This window comes from Pyrus communis, chromosome 9 (genome assembly GCF_041283825.1).
Source record: "Pyrus communis isolate YQ-2024b chromosome 9, ASM4128382v1, whole genome shotgun sequence".
Lineage (NCBI taxonomy): Eukaryota > Viridiplantae > Streptophyta > Magnoliopsida > Rosales > Rosaceae > Pyrus > Pyrus communis.
In genome coordinates this window covers 13,243,271-13,261,014 of record NC_142573.1, presented here as the reverse complement: position 1 = coordinate 13,261,014, position 17,744 = coordinate 13,243,271, and positions in this window count along the sequence as shown.

Genomic DNA, 17,744 nt, shown 5'->3' with positions numbered 1-17,744 from the left:
GAAAGTAAACCAAACTTGACTATCGTTGGGTAGTTTGGTTTTGTCGGTTACGGGCTAATCCCAATTTTAAGATCTTGCTAACGTTCTTTTTATTTTGTCACTTAATACTATGGTATAATAATATTTTTATTCATTTATAAATAAGAGTTTTTATGTTCGATTCTCACCGAAGACGAATTCGAACCAAATTATTATGATAGACCCACTCTCCCACACCTATAGTGTAGTGTAAATAATATCATATGTATTTTTTTAGACGACTCTATTATCCTAAGTCTTGACATTTAGCATCAGTGCATTTATCCGCATTTTAAAAAAATTATTAGACTAATATAATTGATATTAGTTTTTCCACGTCATCATAGTAGTATCGATTAAAGAGGTATTCGCCGATTTTCCACCGAATTTGTAAGAGATACCAATTTCCTCCTGAACTTGGGGGCGGGAAATTTTAAATTTAGCTAGTTACCTCCATAATTGCCCAGTTTCTAGTAACGAATTTGTTGAGAGTTATTACTTTTCTTATTTGAATTTGGGTCTTGAATTGGAATAGGTGAACCAAGACGATAATGTGAATCATGTCATAAAGAAGGCTAATGAAATGGCATCACAACCCAAGATATTGCTGAAAAAGCAAGACCTTGGAGAAGATTCATAGTTGTCCGCATTAGGGATAAAATTCAAACAAAAATTGTACGACGTGAACTATTAGAAGAGAAGAAGAAGAAAAAAAGAGTGTGTTGCCCACATTAGGGATAAAATTACCTTGCTCTCAAACAATTGTCATGTGTCGTGCATGTGACCAAGATGAATGCAAATTGAATGAAAATTTCCAAAATCCAACCCCAAGAGGAAATTGACCAATTATAAAAGTTTAGGGGGTGATCAAATAAACTAAAATTCAAGGGAGAATTTGGCCAATTATAAAGGTTCAGAGGGTAATTGACTAAAATTAAAGTTCAGAGGCAAAATTGGCAGCTCCTTACAAGTCCAGAAGAAAAATTGAGAAATAAATCATATCGTGGATCTATTACTAACAATGAATTAACAATTCATCCCCAATTCAACAATCAAACAGTATTGGCGAAGTTAAAGGATTGGAATAAATTGAAGAAATTAGACAAAATATTGAATAAAGTTTAAGTTTCATAATAAAATCATTTGGCATATTACGTATATGCCCAAGCAAGGTCCTCTTCCCATCAATGTGAAATTTGCAGGAGCAAATTTCTATCATGGATCGAATTGACGACAATCTACACACATAAAGAAAAGAGACACATGGAATTAGACTACTACTGTGTAATGTTCACCAAAGGGTCTCTGATGCGTAAGTCAGAAAGACTATAGGAAATAATTAGAGTGTGGTGAGAGCTTTTGTTTACTAGAATAAAGTGGCTGGTCTTGACTATTTACAGAAAATTGAGGATTCAACCCTAGCATCCAAGTTCGTTGAACCTGTAAGCAGAGTGTTACCTTATTTGCACACCGACGGACAACACAAATAGTATGATGTGGAGCACGTGTGACTGTTGAACTTTACAAGTGGGACAACCTACCCTGATACCAAGAAAGTTGAGGTTCCACCACAAAACCAATTGGCAGTATAAGGAGTAGCCCAACTCCTTATAAGCCCATGCAAATCCTCTTTTTCCCAATATTGTGCTTCATTCTCAACAAATATAATGTCACTTTAATCAAAGAAGTTTGTTCATTCATCTACTCATCCCATTAAATATAACGCCACTGGAATATAATAGATGATGTAGGCATAGCCGTATTGACTGGAGTGAATCTGTATTCATAAATTTTTAATATATGCAAAGTTATATACATGGTAGGCATTTCGTAGCCCTTTCAAAAATTAAGTTGAAATGCCAACGAAAGTTGATTGAATTGGTAAGGATCGTTCTCTTTGCTACACCAAGGTTTAGGTTTGAGTTTCACTACTAGCAATCTCTCTTAGTGGGTGATGTAAAAAATCTTTAAAAAGTGCTAAGACCTCTTTTGTAAACCCTCAAAGAAGCTTGTGGTATGTCTTGACTTTGGAATAGAGTAGTGTGTCTTCCCCCCATACTTTATTGAAGCTCAGGCCATCTCTAACCGAAGGAGGGCCAGAGGGCTCATTTTAGCCCCATAGCCCTCCAAGAAATTAATATTTTAATGAATAGTGTCAGACCATATTTCTTACCATCTCCAACTGAGGGGCCAGAAGGCCATAAGCCAAACATAACCCTGTAACAAAAAATCATCTCCAACTGAATAGGTCAAAGGGCCATAAGGCCAAACGTAATTTATTATTTTAATTGAATTAATATGGCTACTTAAATTGAACTACCTCAATAATTTTACAAGATGGAATGTCAAGAATTTTTCGAGTTGGAATCTCAATAATTTTACGTCTCGGATTTTGAGTGCCACGTGTTGATCTGTGAGTAACTTTGCAGATTTCTTGTCGATAAGGAATCTTAATAATTTTACGTCTTGGATTTCGAATGCCACTGTCGATCTGTGAGTAACGTCTCAGATTTCATGTGCCACAAACAAGTACCTACAACATGATCTTGTAATGTTACTTAATGTTTAATGTTGTTTAATGGCTTAGGTAGTTAATTTTTTTTTGGGGGGGGGGGGGGGGGGGTGGTGGAATAGAGTTTGTAAAAAAAAAAAAAAAAATATTTTGTAAAAAAAATTCAAATGTAACGGCTAGCTGATGTCAGCAAGTAGCCATTGGGATTCAGATTGTTGGACCAGCTGGGGCTGGTTGGGTTGGGCTAGCCAGTTGGCCCGATTTTCATTTTGTGGCCCAGTGGGGCCCACAAGCCTTTTGGCCTAGTTTTCGGTTGAAGATGGTTTTCGTGTCATTTAGGGCTATTTTTGACCCTATAACCCTCTGACCGGATCAGTTGAAGATGGCCTTAGAATTGAGTTGAAATAAAGTGAGACTAAAGTGCTTTAAGGATAAGGAACCCATTTATGCCAGCTACTCCTACTTCGCATGAACCCAAACTTTCAATTATTGAAGACTCTATCCTGACAATGTAAGGCTCCAATTAGTCAGCAAGCAGAGTTTAGGTAAGTATACGAAGAAGCAATTTCATAGTGCTTCTGCTATTCCGGTCCTACGAAAATGTCTGGTTCTTGGCTTTCGGAATGTTAGTTCAAATAAAGTTCTTGTCTTTTTGGAATGTTAGTTCAAATAAAAATACATACCTGCTACTTTTATGTCAAGAATATTTCTATTTAACTCATTATGTTTTGACCTTAAATATTCTATTATCAAGAATATTTTTATTTAACTCATTACGCTTTGACCTCAAATATTCTTTCATCTTACTTTAACCTAGCGTATCACTTTTAATAAAAGATAAAAATAAAAAAAATCATTTTCATTGTTACCATGATTGTTTCCTAGGCGTGTTCTATCAATGATTCCTTAATTTGCATATCCACCAGTCAACCATGTGTAAACTTGTCACCTTACGATGATATGCTTCCACTCTATCTGAGTATTTTCTGCACCCTTCTTATTCATATTTATCATTGAAAAACACATGCATGCATGACGCATCTCATACCTCACTTTTAAGAATGCATGCCAATCTCTACTTCTTAATTAGTAAATCTTAAGGGTTCAGCCACTAAATGGTCCCAAATATGTTCGAAAAACCTAAATATACTCCACGTGTCCAAACATTATGGATTCTTATGTAGACAACATTCCATAGACATTGTAACGGATGTTGTAAAACTGATGGTATGTGCAGTGGAATAAATAAACAAGACACAAAATTTACGAAGTTCCTCTACAATCAGTGTGATTGGAGTACGTCCTCGGGACAACAGTTGTGCTTTCATTATAATCTGGAATAATAAGATTACAAAGATAACTCTTTCTATTATCTCCTCTCTTCTTCCTCTCTTCTTTCTTCCTCTACCAGCCGTTTGTCTATATGTGTATATTTGCTTTCCTTCTTCACATCCATTTTATAGACAAAGTTTTAGACAAAGTTGTGGTGGGATGAATAGTGGATTGGTGGTGGGATGAACAGTGGATTGGTAGTGGGATAGGTGGTCATCCACAATGAATGGCCTGTAAATTACAACACTCCCTCTTGGATGGCCACAAGTCTTCAATTGACTTGTTAAAATCTTGATCTGTTTTGGATGCTCCCCCTGATGAGTATCTCCCTTTGATTTCAAATTCTTTAGGTTGATCATTGATCCTTCTGCTTTAGTCTCTTAGCGGGGAGAGTTGCCGAATGAAGTGCTTTACTTGTTGTTAACTTTCCATAGGCTTTTTCTTGAATTGGGCTGTAGGACTTTCTACTAGACTTGCACCAAAGGTTTGAATTTACTCCTTTTATCTGGAGTGGAATTTGATTCAAGGGTGGTGAACACTTGATCTTGAATTGGACTTGTGATTTCTTCAAGATCATTGGACTTGTCCTTGAATGAAATGGAACCACGAGCAGCTCCACATGACAAGTGATTTTCGGCTCTGTCGGGGATGAATCAGTTCGTGTTTTGTTGTGCTTGTCTCCACATGCTTCAATGTATTATTTTTGCTTGCCTTATCTGTTCCCCTTGCAAAAGTGGTATTTTCCCTATGCAGGTTTGACATCTTCTCTTGCAGTATTTGTCATCTAATGCAGGAATGGAATGCAAATCTTGCATTTGAAAGGTTCTTCAGAACATCACTTCTCAGTGACTCATCATGCTTGGTAGCTCCAATCATCATATCATCAGTTTGAAAATGAGTACTCGAGAGTAATGCTAGGTAAGTAATCAGGAAAGTTTCCAGGCAGTCGGTTCCTAACTAGAAATTTGATTTCCAAGTTCCGACTAATTGCTTTCTTTCTCCTTAGTCCTCTAGGTAAGAATAAAGACAAAGAAAAAGGACAGGGAGATTGCATGATATGAGATAATTTTGCTCTCGTCCCTAATGATATGAGATATTCTTGCTCTGGTGTGACTTATTTGAAGAGGTATTCTCGAAGAGAAAGAAAATAGAGTATTTCAAGAAGCTTTGTTGAAGATGCATTCTCAGAGAGGAAGAAGAGTTAGATATTTTTGTAGGTCTACCTTGGTCTGGAAGATAGAGATCGACATATATAGGGATTTCCCAATAACAGGTAATGGTGTTGTGCCTTTACTCTTGTCAGCAACTGTGGTGTAATTAGAACATTAAGATTCACGTGTTTTCAACTTTATCAGAGATCTTTGACAAAGTTGCATGTGATATCCAAAAACTGAGATTGTGTCTGAGAAATGTTGACAAACTTTATCCTGAAAATCTGGCTTTTGAAATTCGAAGAGCGGTGTCTCTTTGATTTTTGAATAAGTGGCCCTATTGCTTCTTCTTTTATAGAGGCATCAATTGTGCTCAAAATGTATGCTCGAAAAACTATTACATGTAGAATTTTCCCTTTCTTGCACTTTTGAGATTTTATCTGACCTCTTTTTTCCTTCATCATTTCTGAAAAATGGCTTGCCTATCTAACATTTGCTTAGATTTGAGTCTTAAGAATGGTACAAACGAGCCCCGCCAGGATAATATATGGCGCCCATCCTTCTTATATTCTAATGGTCATCTTACGGTTGGGGACTCTGTGATGAAGAATAACCTAACCGCTACAGTGGTATCTAGAAATCTTCTCACTCCCAAAGATAACATAATCATTTCAAACCGGTCTGATAAGTCGGCCGTTCAAGACTCATTGGCTCTCAGTATTCAGTGTGCGGGCCCTGTTTCTAATATGGGTCAACGCCTACTAGCTCGAACTCACCAAATTGAATCATTGATGGTTGAGGTGGCAAGTCTTAAACAAGAGATTAGAGGGCTTAAGCACGAGAATAGAGTACACATGCTTGCAAATAATTACTCGACGAACATGAAAAGAAAGCTCGACCAGCTACTGGAATCCGAAGGTCGGACTCAAAATGACAATCAGGGGTTCGAGTCTTTGTTCCAAAGACACCCATTGTCTCAGCCGTCTGGAATTTCACCAAGTACTGAGGCTCTAAATAATCAACCTTCGATGCCTTCCCCTTCTGGGGTACTTCCGAGTACTGAGGCTTCACATAAGCAACCTTTGTGAAGGTTCCCTCCTATTTGTTTGTTTTAACTTATGTGTATGTAATTTCTCGGAGATATTAATAGATAAGCTTTATTTCATTCGATGTATTGTGCCAAATACAATAAAGCATATACTTCACTAAGATGTGGTACTTTTGGACCAAATATCAATTTATCTTTACTTTCACGAAGATAAATGATCATTCTTGGTGTCTAAATAATTTGAGTATTCAACTCATAATCTTCAATCCATATGATTCTTTATAAACATCATGGATAAGATTCGTGTTGGCTTATTGTTCGATTCTGCAGTTCGAGACAATATCTCTCTCAACACTTTATAAACTTTCTAGACTCTTCAAGAGTCTAAATCTAATATTATCGACTCTTGCAAGATATTTTAGTATGTTACAACAATATCATAATGATAGTATTCACTAAGGCAATTTATACCATCCATTGGTATTTAAGTACATATTTGATGCTTTACCCTTCCAAGGTTTTCTTCAAGTAATCTGAATCCTTCAGGGATTTTCTACATTTCATAACACATTTTCCTTTGGAATTTATACATAGCAACTTGCTTCCATGTATATTTGAGGGATTTACTTATGGAGATATGATGTGGGCGACTCATAACCCTTCGTATATAATTCTCCATTCATATGAACTTGTTTATAAGAGCATAATTTTAGGTTTCAATTAGTAACCTTATGTCATATCAAAGAAAAATCTCATGCCCTTGATCAAGCTTTCCTACTTCTAAGAGAAGATGGAGACTTACGGAAGAAGGATCTAGCAGTACCTGACTCCACTCAAGACCCCCTTGTCCTACAACTCCTTGAGGAAGTAAACAAGTTGAAGGCCGAACGTTAGGCCGAAATACCTGACTGGAACTAACCTAGGCCTGGCCCTCTTACAAGGAGGATCCTCGACACCCCCTCCAAGCAAAGACAAAGTAGAAGCTTGGCTTACAACTCTACACTGGAAAGGAGGACACGATTGAACACCTTAATCTCTTTGAGTTCACCATGGCATATCGGATGCACACCGACAAAGAACGATGTCTTATCTTCCCCTCTACCTTCTATGGCGGAGCTCTAAATTGGTATTACCGTTTTCCACCTGAGACAGTAGACTCATTTGATGAACTGAGGAAACTGTTTATCTCTCAACACATCTTCCAGACATATTGCTTGCATTCCGCAGATGACTTGTACACTATTCACCAGAAGCCGGACGAGCCACTACGAAAATATGCCGGCCGCTTCAGCCATAAGTATTCTCGCTGTGCTGTGGCAAATGACAAGACCGCCCTCAAAGCCTTCAAGGCAGGCCTACGTGATTGTTTCTTCAAGTACATGATCAATGCCAACACTTGGAAGACTTACTCTGGGGTGATGGCACAGGCTTACAACCACGCCTCCGCCGAAGTAAGGACATACCAAGGGAACCCCCTATGGTTAATCCCTATCAACAAGTGGGAAATGGAAGTCAAGTTATACCAAGTGAGGAAATCTTGGCCATCCAGACACCCATTACATCATCTCCTGCCTCATTTAACTACTCGTTAAGTCACCAAACGTATTTGTTTCTTGGTAAGAGGAAGAATTTTTACTCTTAGCAAGCCTATTACAACAAGAGGGATAAAAGTTCGTATCAAGACAACCAGGGGTGAACGTACCGTTGACTGTTATGACTATGGGGCCAAGCCTCACTTTTTCAAAGTGAATGATTGGGTACTGAAGGAAATGCTATTATAAGAAGGCATACATATTACAAATGTTTTGACTCTTAACTACTTGAGATCTTTTGTCACACAAACCATTCGGCAAATATTTAAAAAAGAGGGAATTCAGACAACTTTTCTGAGTCTTTTGCATTCCTAGCACTGGAACACTTGGTCTACGCTGACCTACCCCTATACTCCAACTCAGAGCTTCAACATGCGTACTTTGACACAAAGTATGTGATACTAAGTGTTACAACCAACATGGTTCACATATCGAAAGCATGGATCCCTTCATGCATAGCAAAACATTCATAAGCATCACTCATGTCAATGAACATAAACATCATATATTCCAACACATCCATACATAAGCCAACTGTGCTTCAAAAGGATTCAACATACTTTGTGTCATTCGACATTTGCTACAATGTGCCTCGACACCTTGCCCTTATTCTCACCAACCAAGTGATGAAATGTGAAGAAAGAACTCATCTTCACGCCACCAACGAGGTGATGAAATGTACAACCTGTACTCTCCTTCATGCCACCAACTAGGTGATAAAATGTACAACCTGTACTATAATATCATTTGAAAACTTGCCACTCTTGCCACCAACCAAGTGAAGAATGAACTCATATTCATGCCACCAACCAGGTGATGAAATGTACAACCCGTACTCTAACATTATTTGGCAACTTGCCACTCATGCCACCAACCAGGTGAAGAAGGAACTCATCTTCGTGTCACCAACCAGGTGATGAAATGTGATGAAAGGTGATAAAGGAACTCACATTCGTACCACTAACCAAGTGATGAAAGCAACCCACCATTCATTCCACCAACCAGAAGACGAGTGGTACAACTTGTATATGTGAACTCCTAGCATTCACAAATAATAAAAAACCCTCAAGCTTTACAACTCAACTAGGGGAGCACTTATGCTTAACAAAAGTTATAATCACCAACAAAGTCTTATTGCAAGCCAACAACGGCTTCAGTGCATGGTATACGAAGATCAAGCTCTTTAGCCCTCTTACATCTGCTTCAGACATTTCTCCTCTGTAATAATGCAAACACTACAGCTCGTCGAAAGCTTCACACACTCTTGATCAAGACTGTTCGAAGCAAATTCAATTTATATGGTTCATCTAAACCTTCGACTACTACAAGGTGTGGCTTGCATCACAATCTCTTGCTCAACAATGTGGAAGCAAAATTTATATATGTTGTCTCTCCCACATTTTCAAATTTCTAATTTTCCAAAAAAAAAAAAAAAAAAAAAAAGAGGAAATTGGGAAATTCAACAACTTCAACAAATGGAGGGTAACTACAATTCTCAAAAGCTTCACACACTCTTGATCAAGATAGTGTGAAGCAAAATCAATTCTTGGTGCCCAACAAAGCTTCAACCTCAAAGCTTCACCTACAAATCTTCAACACCAAAGCTTCACCATAAGAGCTTCAACAAATGGAGGGCAACAACAAATGTCAAAAACCTCACACGCTCTTGATTAAGATAGTGTGAAGCAAAACCAACTTATGGTGCCAACAAAAGCTTCAACAAGTGAAGGGCAACAATAAATGTCAAAAGCCTCACACACTCTTAATCAAGATAGTGTGAAGCAAAACCAACTTATAGTGCCAACAAAAGTTTCAACAAAAGAAAGGCAACAATAATTCTCAAAAGCTTCACACACTCTTCATCAAGATAGTGTGAAGCAAAATCAATTTATGGTGCCAACAAAAGCTTCAACAAATGAAGGGCAACAACAAATGTCAAAAGCCTCACACACTCTTGATTAAGATAGTGTGAAGCAAAATCAATTTATGGAACGCAACTTCATCAATGGAAGACAACAACAATTCTCAAAAGCTTCACACACTCTTGATCAAGATAATGTGAAGAAAAATCAATTTATAGTGCCCAACAAAGCTTCAACACAAAAGCTTCACCTACAAATCTTCAACATCAAACAAAGCTTTATCAATGGAGAGCAACTACAATTCTCAAAAGCTTCACACACTCTTGATCAAGATAGTGTGAAGCAAAATCAATTTATGGTGCCCAACAAAGCTTCAACACAAAAGCTTCACCTACAAAGTTTCAACACAAGAGCTTCACCTACAAAGCTTCAACATAAGAGCTTCACCTACAAAGCTTCAATACAAAAGTTTCACCTACAAAGCTTCAATACAAAAGTTTCACCTACAAAGGTTCAACTCTCAACTACAAAGCTTCAACACAAAAGCTTCACCTACAAAGTTTTAACATCAAACAAAGCTTCATCAATGGAGAGCAACTACAATTCTCAAAAGCTTCACACTCTTGATCAAGAAAGAAATGAGCCTAGGTTTCCTTTCTTTGGGCCTAAACAACTTTCATACCAAATATATATGAAAGAGGAGTTTTGGGCAACCACTTTGAAAGGAAAATGGTGAAGTTTTGTTTGGAAAATTGCCTACTAGCAAGACACCCCCCTCGATCGGAGACTTGGGGGACTCCTACCATATACCACTACACCTTGGTACTCAGAAATTTCGCGACTACTCAGTGCCTTGGATTTTTCAAGTCCCCAACCGAAAAGTTTTCCTCACTCAAGAAATTAAGGGAGCACTACTTCAACCTACAGGGTCCACCCACGAAGTTTCAACATGCAAACTTCAACAAAATAAAAAATCTAAGCTCAACATCATTGCTCTAATTGAAGAGATCGACAAGCCTCAACATCCATTTGCTAACACCGTTGTCAAAGAACAAAGCTTCGCCATACCACATCTACTACTTTGTCAAACAGCAAAAGTATCCTATATCATCAGGATCGAACATACTCCAGGTCTGACGGACTTGTTTTAACCCTCAAATTCTGGAGTCGGCTCGCTCCTTTGGAGGAAACCAAAAAACCCTCAAGCCCAGTTCAAGAATACACTTGTGGAAAGTTAAGTACAACAAAGCACGTGCCAATTTGTCCATCTTCTCCAAAAACAAAAGTACATCATATCATCTCTTCTCCCTATTTCTTATCTTTATCCTTATTGTTGAATGAGAGACAGGGAGAATGAGTACAATCAGCCGGAACCCAAGATCAACCTACCGATCTGAGACTGATTGCTTGGAACCCTAATTGCTTACCTTGTCTATCACCTTCTTCGGCAGATCTCCTCGCTTAGAGACTTGGGGGACTCCTACTATATGGTTTGTATCGCACTTGACCAAATCCGAAACTACAAGTAAGCTTCAAATGAAAATGATACATGACCTTGTGCGTCAACGCCAACTAAAGATACCACTCCTGGATGAAAGAAAAATACTTCCAAGAGAAGATGCCACATCTATTTACAGGACAGAGAAGGCAAGTGAAAGCGACACCACACTTCGGTACTTAGAAGTTTCGTGATTACTCAATGGCTTGGATCTTGCAAGTCCCCAACCGAGGAGCTTCCCTCACTTGGGAACTTAGGGGAGCACTGTTTGTAACCAATCCTGAAACTACTAAGCACCGGTCAACAATATACCATCAAGGACCCACAAGACTTTTCCTCCAACCAGAAGGCCAATCACAACACAACACGACACATGTTGGTATCAGAGGCCAATCACAGCACAACACGTGTCGATATCAGAGGCCAATCACAACATGACATTGTCAATGTCAGAACAAAGCTAGAAACTCTCTTCTATAAAAGGGGATCATTCTCCCACAATAATCCCTAATGTTATTTGTACTAAACTATTCACTAGAACTCATTAAAAGAGAGCTTGAACCGTGTAAACCCTTCACAACTAATGAGAACTCCTCTACTCCGTGGATGTAGCCAATCTAGGTGAACCACGTACATCTTGTGTTGTTTGCTTCCCTATCTCTATTCATTTACATACTTATCCACACTAATGACCAGAGCAATCTAGTGAAGGTCACAAACTTGACACTTTCTGTTGTACCAAAGTCTTCGCCGATTTTGTGCATCAACAACTTGCAATCTCGTTTTCATGAGCAGAGCGTGGGTAATCAATTTCATCCGCTTAATAAATGCTTCTGTTAAATCATTTTTGGGTATGAACATGAGGAACATGGTGTTCAACATCAATGCCCAATGACATTGAATAATCATCAAAACTTCAAGATGTAAACTCTCCAGCAAAATGTATCATACATCAAGGAACTTTTGGTCCTTATTTAATAGTCTGTGGATTGAGACTTTTATGTCATTTATTACAATTAAGTTGTGGCACTTCGACTCTTCAAACTTAAGGCGCTCATCAAGGAACTTCATGTCTGATCTTGAGGATCTAGGGACTTCATTCCTGATTTTTTTGCATGATGGAACTTCGGGTCTAATCATTTTATGTGATGAGGATCAAGAAACTTCAGGTTCTAATCTAATCAAGGAACTTCGGGTCTAGTATGTACTCATCATAACAAAAAAAAAAAGTACAATAAATAAATTAAAGCAATAGGCTGCAACTCAAGCCATGGTAAATAAATTGCTTTTAAGTAAATAAAACTTGTGACAAGGGCTTTGATTCAACACCATTCACATAAATATCAAAGCTTTAAAGCAAAGGGTAATAATTCTACCCACTATAAATAAATAGAATGTCACATCTCGACCCGGGGCGGATCACTTCCCGGGCCCGCTCCACCACCGTAGCACGATATTGTCCGCTTTGGGCTTACCATTCCCTCACGGTTTTGTCTTTGGGAACTCACGAGCAACTTCCCAGTGGGTCACCCATCATGGGAGTGCTCTCTCGCGCTACTCGCTTAACTTCGGAGTTCCCATGGAACCTGAAGCCAGTGAGCTCCCAAAAGGTCTCGTGCTAGGTAAGGATGGGAATATACATATAAGGATCACTCTCCTGGGTGATGTGGGATCTTACATAGAACTTGTGATAGGGTTTTAAACCAACACCATGCACATAAATATGCCAAAACAGAAAATGCAATGATTAAGTCCTTATCTTTTGCTTTTTTTCTTTTTTCTTGGTCTGCCATTTTCTTTTATTTCATCCCTTTTACTTTTATTATTATTTCACAGTTCGAAGAAATTTTAGTTATCTAGGAAATAATAGTAACACTAATTTCCAATTGGTGTTCCTCCTCAAGTGAGTTTCGAAAAAATCGAAACGGTTCCCATAAGTTTTGGAGTCAAGAGTATCTGTAACTTATGAGAAGATCAAACCGTTATATTTAGTTCAAATTTTAGTATGATATGGATAAGTGGATACCGAACAACTTTTGTGAAGAAACAATTTTGATCTGAGCTATTGAAATAGAGTTTTCGTACTCATAAGGTGCATGTCCAATTTTCTGCAGAAATTGGAAACTGATTTGGTATTTCAAGCATCTGCGATGATCACACCTTTGGAATTTTCTGAAAATTTGATATGTTGTAGGTACTGGGCGGATGAACAACTTTGAAGAAGAAAATATTTCAATCTGAGGTCTGCAAGTTGGAGTTCCGAGGCTGTTTACATGGCTGTCAGATTCTTTATGAATTTTGAGTTTGTACTCTTTTACTTCTTCAAAGGATGATATACAGTCATACAACAACATATATATATTTTCTCAAGGAAATCAGTAGTACAAAGATTTTATGATGAAATAAAAAGATTTTCTGAAAATTTGAAATGAAAAGATTTTATGATGAAAAGAAAATATTTTCTTATTTGTGCTTTCCACTAACACGAGAGCTTTTCGTGCTGATAACGTGTTGTAAAACTGATGGTGTGTGCAGTGGAACAAATAAACAAGACACAAATTTACGAGGATCCTTTACAGTTAGTGTGACTGGAGTACGTCCTCGGGGCAGCAGTGGTGCTTTCATTATAATCTGGAATAATAAGATTTCAAAGATAACTCTTTCTATTATCTCCTCTCTTCTTCCTCTCTTCTTTCTTCCTCTACCAGCCGTATGTCTATCTGTGTATATTTGCTCTCCTTCTTCTCATCCATTTTATAGACAAAGCTTTAGACAAAGTTGTGTTGGGATGAACAGTGAATTGGTAGTGGAATATTTGGCCATCTACAATGAATGGCCTGTGAATTACAACAACGAATGATTTTTAGCCCTACATTTTAGACTTTTAGTAATCAGAACATATTCCATTATCTAAAATAAAAGAAAAATATAATTAAAAGGTGGCAATTCAAGCTTTAGTTAAATTTAAACACGCCTTCAATCTATTATTGAAGAAGAAGGTGCCAAAATTAGTCACTTTTTCCATTTTCTTGGTGGAAGACAAAAGTATTGAGACAATAAGCCGTCTGCATAAAGATGCTTTCCATAAACTTTAATAAAAATAAGAGAGGATAGAGTAAGTTTACCGGCGTTTTGATTTAATAAAATTATGTGAAAAACAAAAGTTACACATGAATAAATTGTTCATTATCCACTACATTATCCAAATGAGAATGGTGCAGTTCAATTACCTTCTTCGTTATTTTTTTTGTCTGGTATTAATACTCAATACTGGTGCTAGTGCTAGTGCTGTATAGTGAATAATTTAGGGTTGGGCATAGGTCGGGCCTAAAATTTAAGGAACCAGACTAGACTCCGTGGAAAATAAAATGTGGCGGGTCAAGCCGGAGAACAGAAAAATGAAAGTTGAAATCGAATCTAACCTGACCCGTTTAAAACGGGCAGGTTCCTATAGGTCCCCGAGTCATTCCTGTCTGCTGTGCTTCTCTTGACCTGCAACAAACAACAAATAAATGAAGCTATGAAGCTTAAGGAAATTTCAAGTGTCCAGCGTCCTACTTGCATGTTTCAGCTCAACTTCTTGCAAATAACACCAACCCATATATCCAATTAGCTACGAAATTAGCAAGAACTCAAAAATTACATATATAATAATTCAATCTTCAACCTAAATAAAAAAAAAATCGATTTTGATATGAATGAGCTTCATACAACAGCAAGTATTACACACTGAAAATTTTAAGATGGGTCGTCAGGTGGTGGTTTGAGTTGAAAAGAGCTAAGTCAATTCGGGAGAAGGAAAGTCAGTTTGGTAGATAGGGATTAAGAGGGAGGAGAGTTTTCGAGTTTAAGAATTGACGAAGACAATCTGGGAAAGAGAGATCGAGAGGGAGGTGAGTCCCCGAGTTTAAGAATCGATGAAAACAATCTGGGAGAGAGGAATCGAGAGAGAGGAAAGTCTCTGAGTTTCAGAATTGACGAAGATGATCGAGATTTAACGAAGACGATTAAGATTCGATGAAGATAATCTGAAGAAAAATCGAGAAACCGATAAAGGAATTTGCAGAGATACCCCAATGTGTGTGAGAGAAGAATTGAATACACGTGCATACGGTCCAGGCCGGGGGCCCGTGTAATCAGAAATCGGACTCGTCCCGCCCCACCATTTATTTGGATCCACCCCGCCCCGCCCCATTTCGTGTATCAAATATAAGGCCCTGCCCTGTACCCACCTTAAACTGCCCTGGCCTGCAAGTCCAGGCCCGTTGGCCTAGTCCTAGAATAATTAGTTCTAACAATTATCTAATTAACCTATAAATTAAATTAATCTCGAGCCTAAAGTTTCGAGTGCTTATCATTTGTGCCTGATGTTCAAAAATGAAAATTTTGTAAAAGCCAGAAATTCTAAATTACATTCCCTTGGAAACTATATTATTGCGAGCTTTTTACGCATCTCATTATTCTTTTAGAAAAATGAAAATTATGACCTTGGCAAAACTTGATTTTGTCACCCGACATCACTTGAAAGAACTACTTTACTTGAGTTGTGGATGCCAAGATCCATCTTGGGGACACCGTCAAGGAAAGAAACACTACATCCTCCCAAGATCAGGTAAAAGTCATGATCTTCATTCGTCACCACATGCATGAAGAGTTAAAAAGTGAATACTTGGCAGTTGAGGACCAACTGGCCATTTGGAATGCCTTGAGAGATAATTCTGCAATGTTTAGAATTAGCTCCTAAATGAAACTTTATGGGGAGGATGTCAGTAAAGCAGATATGCTGGAAAAGACATTTATTATTTTTCACGCCTCTAATTTGCTCATGCAACAGCAATATAGAAAGTGCGATTTTATAGAGTACAACCAGTTGATATCAATACTCCTTATGGTTGAGTAGAACAATGAGCTCTTAATGAAAAATCATCAAGCTGGACCAACTGGATCAACACCATTCCCAGAAGTGAATGCTACTTGCCTTGAAGCATACATCACTTCCTTTCGTGGTAGTAACTACAAAAAGGAACGTGGCCATAAGTGAGGCCAAAAGAATGGAAAGGGTAAAAGTCATGGTGTTTATAATTACAACCAGGGTCAAAGTCATAGTCCAAACCCAGGCTTTAAAAATGTAAACTATTATAAGAGGAAAACTCATATGAATAATGGTCCTATAAATATTGAATGCGTCTGCAATAGGTGTGGTGACAATATGCAATGGGCGTGTATATGTAGTACTCCCAAACATCTTGTAGGTCATTAACAAGCCTCCCACAAAGAAAAGAAGGTCGAGACTAATTTCATCGACCAAGCTAATTTAATGGGTATACATAATCTAGTGTTCAATTTATCAAGTCAATTGAACACAACCCATCTAGATACTTCCAACATTGTTGTGAAAATGGGGAATGAAGCTTATGGGTCCGATTAAATCAATTTTCATTTAATGAACTTTTATTTTCATCATCTAAACTTCTTGTTTGAAGCTTGTAATTTCAATTCAATAAAAAAGTTGCATTGTCGTTTTCTTTTATTATGAATAAATTATTTTTAACTCTGATTATTTTACTCATCAGAAAGCATGGATAAAAATTATGGCTGTTCTCAAAACAAGAACAATGGCAAAGATATTTGTCTTGCGGACTATGCAACCATGCATACGATACTTTGAGATCAAAAAATTTCTTAAGCTTAATGCTTACAAAGGTAAAAGTAACAACAATATCTGATCAATCAGACGTAATTGAAGGCTCAGGAAAAGCCCATGTCATTTACCAAATGGAACAATATTGTCCATACAAAATGGGTTTTACACTACTCACTCTACTAGAAATTTGTTGAGCTTTAAAGATATACATTTGAATGGTTACCATATTGAAACAAAAAATGCAAAAAATGTAAAATATCTATGCATTACCTTTGATGATACCTAGAATGGTATATTGGAGAAGTTGTGTGGTTTATCAAGTGGATTGTGTTATATATACATAAAGACAATCTAAGCACATAATCTAGTGAAGCTAAAGTTCATTGATACAAAATTTTACATACTTTGCATGACCTTTTGGGTCATCCAAGATCCACCATGATGCATAGCATTATTGCCAACTCTAATGGGCATCCTTTATTGAGCAGACATATTACTATATCAAATGATAACCCTTATTCTCAAGGGAAGTTGGTAATTAGACCATCTCAATCAAATATGGTGTTGAATCCCTATCATTTTTTCAAAGAATTCAAGGGAATATTTGTGAGCATATTCAACCACTTTATGAACCATTTTGATATTTCATGGTTTTGGTTGATGCATCTACTCGATGGTCATATGTTTACCCCTTGTCTACTCGAAATGTAACTTTTGCGAGACTTCTTGCTTAGATAATTAAATACGAGCATAGTTCACATATCATCCTATTAAGTTAATTCAACTTGATAACGCTGGTGAGTTTACATCTCAAAGTTTTGATGATTATTACATGACACTAGGCATTGAGGTTGAACACCTTATTCATCATGTCCATACTCAAAATGGTATAGTAGAAGCATTTATCAAGCGACCTTGATTAATCACTCGCGCTCTATTCATGAAAACAAAATTGTCAATTTCTACAAGGGACATATCATTCTACATGTTGCATCATTAGCTCGATTGAGAATTGCTGCTAACCATCAATAATCCTTAGTATTACTTGTGTTTGGGCACCAACCAAACATTTTACGTTTACAAGTTT